The sequence below is a fragment of the Mustela erminea genome, chromosome 8 (assembly GCF_009829155.1).
Source record: "Mustela erminea isolate mMusErm1 chromosome 8, mMusErm1.Pri, whole genome shotgun sequence".
NCBI classification, from domain to species: domain Eukaryota; kingdom Metazoa; phylum Chordata; class Mammalia; order Carnivora; family Mustelidae; genus Mustela; species Mustela erminea.
In genome coordinates, this window is record NC_045621.1 from 72,275,525 (window position 1) to 72,283,401 (window position 7,877).

Consider the following 7,877-nt stretch of genomic DNA (forward strand, 5'->3'; position numbering starts at 1 on the left):
GGCGTGGGAGAGGGAGAAAGAACCAGACTTCCCTCCGAGCAGGGAGCCTGATGTGGGGCTCGATCCCAGGATGCTGGGATCATGACCAGAGTTGAAGGCAGACACCTGATGACTGAGCCACCCAGGCACCTTCCTATAACATTACTTTAAACATAAATAGTATACCTTCTATGAATGTATTTAACTAAACTCTTATTATTGGATATGTAGGTTGCTTTTACTATTTCGGTATGATAAATATAGCCTAGATAGTTTCACTATAAACATTTTTGCTGTAAACATCTTTCCAGTGCTGCAAACATTTTCACTGCATAACTAATTGGCCAGAAGGTAATTATGTCATAAAAGAGAAAATAATGAAAAAATAAAAAGGAGATATTAATAAGGACATAGTGAAACATGGAAAAAAGTTAATAAGTTATTAATTTCTTCTTACTTTAAGAGAGGTATCAGTTTTCCAAGTGCCAGGATGTATATTTGTAACTGAGCTTTGTACTGGGTTGTGAAAGCCTTCGATGTGGTTGTTTGTTCTTTGCCTATTGTCACAGGCCCCTAATCTACATTCCAAAGTTCCATAGGAAATGTGGAAGAAATGCTACCTCTAGGATGCACTTGTTACTGATCTTTGTTACCTGTATAACTTTCTATCTTTGTTACCTTTATAACTGATATTTTATCATTTTCTAGTATAGTCTAGAATGTAGTTTGGCTTTATACTCTCTTATTTCACACTTCTAGTAAGTTTATCACCATATTTTCTCACAAGTTGTTGTACATATTTATCATCTACTAGTTTAAGACCACCATGTCTACTCATTGCTGCATAGGCTATGAGAACTAGCTAAGATTTAAATAATATAAAAATGGGAATTTTACCAATGGAGAAATGAAACCAAACTGTCAACCAGTTATTTTATTTTTCATGGTGAAATTGCCTTACAGCCAATTATTATGGGGCAAAAATGTTTGTGGCAAAGATGTCTATAGCGAAGATGCTTATGGCGATGGTACTGGACTCAGTTGAGATGATCTGCCTAGTAAGTAGCTCAATCTTTGCACATATCCTTAATTATGTCTCAAGATATAGTTCTGAAATTGAAATTGCTCCCCAAAAGTTATGTGCATTTTTAAAGCCTTTAAGCGCAATGGGTATTTGCTGTTTTTATCTCTTAACTGTGCTATCTAGAAGCTAACAATGAATATAGCTTCTTTAACTAGGATGGGACACTACTAATAACTTATTTCAAGTCAGGGCACCTGGGTGGCTCGGTTGGTTAGGCATCTGCCTTCAGCTCAGGTCATGATCCCAGGGTCCTTGGGATTGAGTCTTAAGTAAGGATCGCTGCTCAGTGGAGAATCTGCTTTTCCCCTGCCTCTGCCCACTGTCCCCAACGCAGCCACCTGCCCACGCTCCCCCCTGCTCATGCTTGTGCTTTCTCTCTCCCTCTCTCTCAAATAAATAAATAAAGTCTTTTAAAAAAACAAAACTTTTTCATGTCAAGATCTGCCTCATCTTCCAAAGTAGGATTTCCCAGCACTAGGTTTGTGGGGGTGGAAGCATGATCCACCTCCTTCCAAAAGCTGGAGTGAGTCACTATCAGCTTTCTTTTCTCCACCCTCACATCCCAGCCTCCTCCTTCTTCTTCTTCTTCTTCTTCTTCCTCTTCTTCTTCTTCTTCTTCTTTTTTTTAAGAGAGAGAATTCAGCCTAGGGGTTCCATTGGATTGGAATTGGAGAGAAGTATCTGTTCCAGGTCTTTTTGCTTCCAGACTGGAATTCATCTCATCTCTTAAAACAGAGCATTCTTAAGATAAACTCTTATCTAAAGGCTAATTTAAGGTAACTTAACCAATGTAACAAAGAAATCTCAAAAACAAGTTTTTGAAACTATTAGCAATAAAAAGGGCTATTTATTTATTTATTTATTTTTAAAGATTTTATTTATTTATTTGAGAGAGAGACAGTGAGAGAGAGCATGAGCAAGGAAGAAGGTCAGAGGGAGAAGCAGACTCCCCATGGAGCTGGGAGCCCGATGCGGGACTCCATCCCGGAACTCCGGGATCATGACCTGAGCCGAAGGCAGTCGTCCAACAACTGAGCCACCCAGGCGTCCCTAGAAAGGACTATTTTAAAAAATAATAATGGCCCTTTCTGGCTCTCAACCATCTTGGGGGCTGCTCTTGGTTGGGGCTGTCCTATGTGTAACGCAGGAGGATGATGGCTGCAAAGAAGACGAAAAGTCACTGGAGTTAATCAACTCCAGACTCCAAGTCATTATTGAAAGTAGAAAGGATGTGCTGGGGTACGAGCAGACTCTGAAAATGCTCAGACATGGAAAAGTGAAACTGGTCATCCTCACCAGCAACTGCCCAGCCTTGAGGAAATCTGAAGTAGAACACGGTGCCATGTCGACCAACACTGGTGTCCATCACATCATTATAGTGGCAATAATATTGAACTGGGCACAGCATGTGGGGAACATTACAGAGTATGCACACTGGCTATCATTGATCCAGGTGATTCTGATATCATTAGAAGCATGCCAGAACAGACTGGTGAAAAGCAAATCATGTACAATTTTTCTTTAACAAAACTGGCCAGAGCTTGTGTTTTTTTGTTTTTTGAGTTTTGAAGTGAAATGATCTTGTGATGGATATTATTCTGGTGGTAAGATTAATGTGAATTTTGATGTCTGGATAGATTCCCCATGTAAGTTACATTCCTTTCTATCTGAACTCTAGAAGGCTTTCATAGACCATCTTGGGGTGTGAAGAAAATCCAGCACATGGGCATGCACACATACCTCACCATGCACACTCCTCTTTCTGTTTTCCTTGCTATTGCTACTACCATACCACCATCACCAAAGTCTAGCAATGCTTTTAAAATATGTAATGTGGTTATTATGGCTGATCAGGACATTTTCTAGGTTAAAAAAGCAAAGGACATATAAAAATGAATCCTCAAAATCTGTAATGGTATATATATTGTTTTAAATTTTACAGGGCACTTTCACATAATTCACTTGGTCTTATAATACTCCTACTAAATAGATATTAAGACCCCCTTTCACAGATAACAACACTGAGGTGGATAGAGGCTTAAAAATTCTTCAAGAGAAAGTTTAAGGTTTTTCCATTTCAGGACGCTCCCCTTCCTGTAGGTTCTGTGCGCAGGAATTTCATCCTACTGAAATTGCTCTTCATCTGAGGAGGAAGCAACAAGATGAACTGCTAATTCTCTGGGATCAGGAATTTTATGTTTCTTCTTACAAAGCCCTGACATTCTGCTTCCCATCAGGATCATGGACAGTTTGAGCAGGTTCCTGTACCAGACCTACCTGAAGGATGAAGCAAATGATTCTGAGTTTTCTTTCTCTAGGACTAAACTCACAGACACAGAAATACAGGCTAAGATCTTCCAGTAAAATTAATTCCTACTGTGTGGGTCGTCTTACATTCAGTTAATTAGGAATTACATTTTTTTAATGTGCATATTTAAAAAAAGATTTTATTTATTTATTTAACAGAGATCACAAGTAGGCAGAGAGGCAGGTGGGGGTGGGGGGGTGGGGGGTAGGCAGGCTCCCTGCTGAGCAGAGAGCCGGATGAGGGGCTTGATCCCAGGACCTTGAGATCGTGACCCTAGCCGAAGGCAGAGGCTTAACTCACGGAGCCACCTAGGTGCCCCAGAAATTACTTTTGAGACAAATAAGCATAATTAGAACTTCGCAAAACACTCTGTAAAATCTTAAATGATTCCTAATCAGAGAGCTTTGTTTTGCCTGAAGTGGACGGAAGCACTAACTTGCTTAAATTAATAATTGGGAGTAAAAAAGAAAGAAAATACCAGACATTTCCCTTTAAAGTGGCCAGGTTTATGAGTTAAGATATCTAAGAAATGGAAAGAATTTAACATGGTTCATAATCAAGAAATGTGGCCAGACTGGGAACCAAGATTGTTCTGGGGTGATATGTTCATATTTTTCCATTAAAAAAAAAACTCATATTTAGTGGTTGGGTACCAGATTTATTCCTAAAACCTACTGAAACTCAATTGACTTTGAAATGGCACTTTCAGTTTCCTGGAGATTCCATCCTCACCCTAATCCCTATGGCAACCTTGAGTGTAGTAGAGAACTGAGAAACTGAGACTTGAGATCCACTGGACTCTGAGGAGGACTGTGGGGGAAGGTGGACTCCCTGGGGTTCAGTAGCTCTCAAATGAGTGTTATGCTACCTCTGGGAGATGACCCAGAAGAAAGAGCCATCAAGAACAACAAATGACTGTTCATGACTAATGACTGAGAAACTAGGGCTTCTTTCTAGTTGAGTTAAATTCCATTTGTGTTTTCTATGGAAGGGACTCTTGTATTTCTTTTGCTCCCTGCCTCAGTCAGTTGTCAGAATTTGCATTGAACATATAGCTGATGCCTAGAAATACTTGCTTCATGAACGGAATAGGGAACTTAAGATAATTGGCACGTCTTGATGTGCTGGGTCTTTGCAAAGATAAATTTGACCACAAGTGGAGATGATAGCACAGGATTTATCTAAGATCTGAGACGTAGAGCAAGAGTGGGCAAATGAATTATTAATGAGTAGTTACACAAAAGAGTCAAGAGAATCCTTCCATAGCAAAAGCTTTACCACTAAGGAGCTATAAGGGGTTTGGGCACATTACCTAACCTTAAAGCCCTCATCTATAAAATATGGATAAAAATAGGAACTATCATATTGGATTACTATGATGATTAAATAGGACAATGCATATAGAGTAATTAGAGGAGTGCCTGGCAAATAGGAATCAAAGAACCTAGAAGGGCTGCCAGGTGCATCTATGCAGGTGGTTTGATCTCTAGGGCACTCAGAAGCAACAGAAGCCTCTTAGACATAAAAGGGCCATGGTATACCTACAACATAAACCAGGCTTGGACATCATATTGTGAACTAATTAAGGACCAGCTAAGATACCCGTCCCATTCCAGAAACCATAAACTGAGCCACCCTGGTGCCCCAGAGTGTTAACTATAGTTGTCATGCTGTACATTACATTCCTAGTACTTATTATCTTATAACTGTAAGTTTCTACTTTTTGACCACTTTCCACCAATTCCCCCTCCCCTCACCCTAGTAACCACAAGTCTGGTCACTTCCCATGAGGTCTTTTTTTTTTTTTTTCTTTTTCAAGATTGCACAAATAAGTGAGACTATACAGTGTTTGTCTTTCTTTCTTTGACTTATTTCACTTAGCCTAAAGCCCTCTAGGTCCAACCATGTTGTCGCAAAAGGTAGGATTTCTTGTGTGTGTGTGTGTGTTTATGGCTTAATAATATCTCATTGCATTTTTAAACCACAACTTCTTTATCTATTCATCTGTTGATGAACACTTAGGCTGTTTCCATGTCCCCAAACCTTTTAGAACAATGACCTATACTTGACTATACTTTTATTTTTATTTTCATTTTTTAAATATTTTATTTATTTATTTGACAGACAGAAATCACAAGCAGGCAGAGAGGCAGGCAGAGAGAAAGGAGGAAGCAAGCTCGGCGCTGAGCAGAGAGCCCGAGACGGGGCTCGATCCCAGGACCCTGTGATCATGACCTGAGCCGAAGGCAGAGGCTTTAACCCACTGAGCCACCCAGGTGCCCCTTGACCATACTTATAAAAAAATATTTATTTATTTAACAGAGAGCACATGAGCAGGGGAAGGGGCACAGGGAAAGGGAGAAGCAGACTTCCCACTGAGCAGGGAGACTGACACAGGGCTTGATTCCAGGACTCCTGGATCATGACCTGAGCTGAAGGCAGATGCTTAACCCACTGAGCTACCAGGCGCCCCCTGACTACACTTTCTTAGATTGGGCAATAAAACTACACTGCTTTAAAATTATACTAACATTCACATTTACTCACCAAGTTCAACCCGGTCTTTTCATTTATTTGGAAGCAGATCAATTCTTACTGCAATTTCTGAAAAAGAACACAGTGCTCTTGTAACAGTGATGACATTCCAAGAGGTGGGGTAAGAAAGGAGACATACAAAGCAATTGCCTGAGGTGGAGTGTTGACATTTGGGGAGGATGGAATGTGGAAAATCACTATCACAGATATTTGAAAAGAGGTTCAGAAAAATTCGCCTTTTGGAGCTACCTGTTTGACAGTGTAAAAATTCGGGCAGCCTAACTGTCAGACATGGTCTCTAGGAACTCAGCATTCATTTTCACCAACTCCCATAGATACCCCATTCTCATTTTGCAGTATTATAGGAGCTAGAAATCTCAAAACTTATAGCTTTCTTTTCATCATACACAAATATCAATACCAGATGAATTGTAAATCTAAATGTAAACAGTAAAAGTTTTCACACACAAAAATTGGAAAATACTTTGTGACCTCAGAGTCAGAAAAGATTTCTTAAATTGGACACATACAAAATAACCGAGCCATAAAGCAAAGCCTCTGATAAGCTGAACTACATCAGAATTATAAACGTCTTTGGGACACCTGGGTGGTTCAGTCGTTAAGTGTCTGCCTTCAGCTTGGGTCATGGTCCCAGGGTCCTGGGATCGAGCCCCACATTGAGCCCTGCATCGGGCTCCCTGCTCAGCGGGTAGCCTGATTCTCCCTTTCCTCCCCCCACCCCGCCCCACCCCGCTTGTGTTCCCTCTCTCACTGTCTCTCTCTCTCTCTGTCTGTCAAATAAATAAATAAATAAAACCTTTTTTAAAATTATCAATGTCTTCATCAAAGACCCTATGAAAGGAAAGGACAAATAAGACACAGAATGGCAAAAGGTATTCCCAATACATCTACTCAATAAAGGACTCATAGAATAAAGAACTACAAAGAAGAAAAAGTCAGACAAGCCGATAAGAAATTGGGTGAAAAATAGGCAGTTCATAGAAGAAGATATCTCACTGGCCAATATACATATGAAAAGGTGCTCCACTTGTTAGACATCAAGAAAATAAAAACTAAAACCATAATACAATTTCAACACATCATATTAGCCTTTCAACAGAATAGCTAAAATGTAAAATTGGAAAATACAAGGTTCTGGTGAATATGTGGCATGACACATCCCTCACTTTGGAACACTGGTAGTATCTACTCAAGCTAGACATATGCATTCCCTATAACCCAGAAATTGCACATTTATATATCTAACTGAAGGGTGTGCATTTGTTCACCAATGCTCCTGATAGCACTGTTTGTAATCACTCCCAAATAGAAACAACCCAAGTGTCCATGTGCAGTAAAATGTACAAATCACGTTATCGTTATCCTAAGGAATACTATACAGCAATGAAAATGAAGATGCTCTTGCTACGCACAACATGGATGCATCTTACAAATACAATATTGAGTGAGAAGAGCTGGTCACAAAAGAGGACATACTACCTCATCCTACTTTGTGGAATTGCTCTATGGTGTTAGAGGCCAGGACGGTAGGTAGCTTCTGGGAGGATAATGCCTAGAAAAAAGCATGAGGGGGGCTCTCTGGTGTACAAGTAATTTCTGTTTTCCAGTCTGGGTTAGGGTTACATAGGAACACTCACTTTATAAAAATTCATCAAGCTGTACCTGATTGTGATTTGTGCATTTTTCTGTATATATGTTATACTTCAGTGAAAATTGACTTTAAAAAATCCGAACAACTATAATTCCTAGACTTTCCTGCTAATAGGATTCAGTATACAATTTGGATTTTGCCAGTCATGTATAATGATGTGAGACTGGAATGTAAAAGCAAGATGGAGGCTATTTTCCCCTGCCTGTTAGTTTTCTCTCTTACTTTTTGATATGTCTGCTACATTAGATGTTATTTTCAACAGCCAGACTTTCTGTGCCTCTGCATTGCCACCAATTCCA

The 7,877-nt window shown here is 39.8% G+C and overlaps 1 pseudogene; it reads left to right on the forward strand.

Moving 5' to 3' along the window:
• The first annotated feature begins 2,214 nt into the window (after positions 1-2,214).
• Positions 2,215-2,632, forward strand: LOC116597078 (annotated as a pseudogene).
• The last annotated feature ends 5,245 nt before the right edge of the window (positions 2,633-7,877 follow it).